Genomic DNA, 2,890 nt, shown 5'->3' on the forward strand with positions numbered 1-2,890 from the left:
AGAAGAAGAAGAAAGAAGAAGAAGAAGAAGAAGAAGAAGAAGAAGAAGAAGAAGAAGAAGAAGAAGAAGAAGAAGAAGAAGAAGAAGAAGAAGAAGAAGGAAGAGGAAGAAGAGGAAGAAGAAGAGGAGGAGGAGAAGGAGAAAGGAAGAGGAGGAGGAGGAGAAGGAGAAAGAGAAGGAGAAGGAGAAGGAGAAGGAGAAAGAGAAGGAGAAGGAGAAGAAAAAAGGTAGGTATCAAGACTTAAAATTGGAAGCATCATGTAATGGTCATTATTATTAAAGTATCCTTTTCCTGGGGATTTGGTGTGTGAGGTGGACTAAACCATCAGAATAGAATTAGTCCTTCGTGTGTAATGATCCAATGACAAATTCAGAAGGAATATGCAGGTTGGTTTTGGATAGCTGAATCCCAGGAATATAGAGATAAGACAGGAATAGATGTAAATATACTTATTAAGACATAGTCTATCAATCTGCATGGTAGTTTGTGATATTTGACCTAATTGTGTAAGCTCTTTATTTATTTACTTAATCTAACCTTACTGTAGAAAAAATATGCTTGTCTATAACACTATTACAGGCATTTTTTAAATATCCATATAATAATAACAACATAGTTAATCAGTAATTTGAACTTTTATGCATACATCAGCATTCATAATTGTTTCCATTTATACATGAGAAAGTTATTCACTAAATAGTTTGAAACTGTGGGAAAAATTAAGTTCATTGTGAAATGAGGGCTGGCCAGATATCTCAGCTGGCTAAAGCACCTGCTTAGGCAAAGCATAGTGGACAGGGTTCAATCCCTGGCATGCCATGCCAGCCCTGCCTACAGGGCAGGCTGAGATGGATGTCGAGACTGGGCATGGAGTTGTGAGCCTGTAGTCACAGCACTTGGGAGACTGAAAACAGGAAAATTACTATGAATTCAATCTACCTAGTGAGACAATATAGACCCTGTCCTAAGCACAGAAAAATTTTTTTGAAATGATTTATATTGTTTAAGCAGAAATAAAACTTAGAAGCTAAATCAAAAGAGACTGAGGCATAGTGCAATCTCTCTCTCTCTCTCTCTCTCTCTCTCTCTCTCTCTCTCTCCCGTTCTTTCTGTCTTTCCCTACCTCTCATTTTTGAAATATTGTTTTGCTCCAAAAGAGTAAGATTTGAGTGGTACATAAAGTCATTAATAAGGATGATAAGCAAACAATTTCAAGTGTGGGTTCAGAGTTTTCCATCTCCTTCTGAATTGTAAACATTTATCTTAAAATTCTTCCTTGAGTTTTGTGATACAGTACAATGTGAATTTATCTGAGTCATTTGTTAAAACACAGGGTATTAAATATGATACACAGTTTTGGATCTATAAGTAACAATTCTCATTATAAATGGCAGAAAAACAATTCAAGTATGTTTGGTACACAAAGCTGGTAGATTTCACAGTAAGGTGACACTTCTTAAGAGGGTGCATGAGAAATGGGATTCAATTCATCAAAAACATTCCTTCTACTTTTTTCCCTATTATCTGCCTTTTTCATTTACATGTTCTATTTATAAAACTTTTTCCACATAACTGAGTTTCTGAACTTTGTCTTGCTACTTTTATGCATTAGAAAAGGATAAATGCTGGGGAGGGTCCTGCTGATCCCATGTCTTGTCAGCCCACCGTGTAATCAAGGAGAAGGGAATATTGAGCATGAGCACAGTGTCGGGACACAGTGCCCAGCGTGGGGGTTCACTACACACAGGAAATGATGCTTAGGCAAGAGTCAGGGTTAAGTATGTAGACTATGTAAAAGCAACTATATTGCAAGCATTTTAAACAATTTTACTCTTTTATATGGTAAGGCAGAAATAATTTTTGTCTTCTTTAACAAATGAATGTAAATGATAAAACATAAGTCAGTGTCCAAGTTGCAGTTAATTTTGTTCATTTTGTATGAGATAATAAGGTTCATAATAAATAATTGTGAAAATTGTGAGAAGTTTATGAACTAGAAGTCTGATATTACAGGATAGTTTAGGGGAGGTAGGCAGCATAGGGCATGAACTGGGTGACTAATGTGATGGAGATGATGAAGTTGACCACAAGCTTACAATACATCATGTACTTAGGGAAGTTGGTCTCTGTTGCATGCATGTGATGTGTGCCTGTTAGACCCTGTGAACCTTGGCTCACCCCAGAAACTAAGACTTAGATCTTGTTTGGCCTAGATTATATAAATGTATGAAATAGTTATTCAGGAATCAGCTTATCCCTGTGAGTATAGAAAAGACGAAGACCCTATGCTGAGCACATCAGTTTGAGCTTATCCTATTAAGCAGTTCACTGGCTGTTTTGGACATCCTGTTTTCTCAATATTATAATTAAATCTGTTTCATATTACTTCCATTTTTCTGAGCATCTCATTATGCAATAGATTGGTTCCACCTCCATATGGCTCTGGAGAGAATTCTTTCTTATGTCACTCTTTCTTCTGCTAATGTTTGATATCCTTGTGTCCTGTGTCCTGGCTTGAAGATGCTTCACTTCAATCCTTGCCTCTGTTGCCACATGGTCATCTTCCCTGTGTCTGTTATTATGCCTCTTCTTCTATAGACATAGTTATCAGAGTACTAGTAAGTGGGGGTGGGGAGATGGCTCAGTGGAATAAGTGCTTCCCTGGCAAGCAGAAGAGCCTGAGTTCAATCTCAGGTTCCACAAAAAAAAAATAAAAATAAAAAATCAGTGACATCAGAAAATTACTGAGCACTCTACAATAGATATAAGGATAAAATTTAACAATATCTCAAATCCTCTCTGCTATGTTTAAAGTTTTTATTCTATATTTGAGTTGCTTCAATGGACATTAATAAATCTTTTTCTCTGACACATCTTACTTTGAGGCCT

The sequence above is a fragment of the Octodon degus genome, unplaced genomic scaffold, assembly GCF_000260255.1.
Source record: "Octodon degus isolate 3935 unplaced genomic scaffold, OctDeg1.0 scaffold00403, whole genome shotgun sequence".
Taxonomy (NCBI): domain Eukaryota; kingdom Metazoa; phylum Chordata; class Mammalia; order Rodentia; family Octodontidae; genus Octodon; species Octodon degus.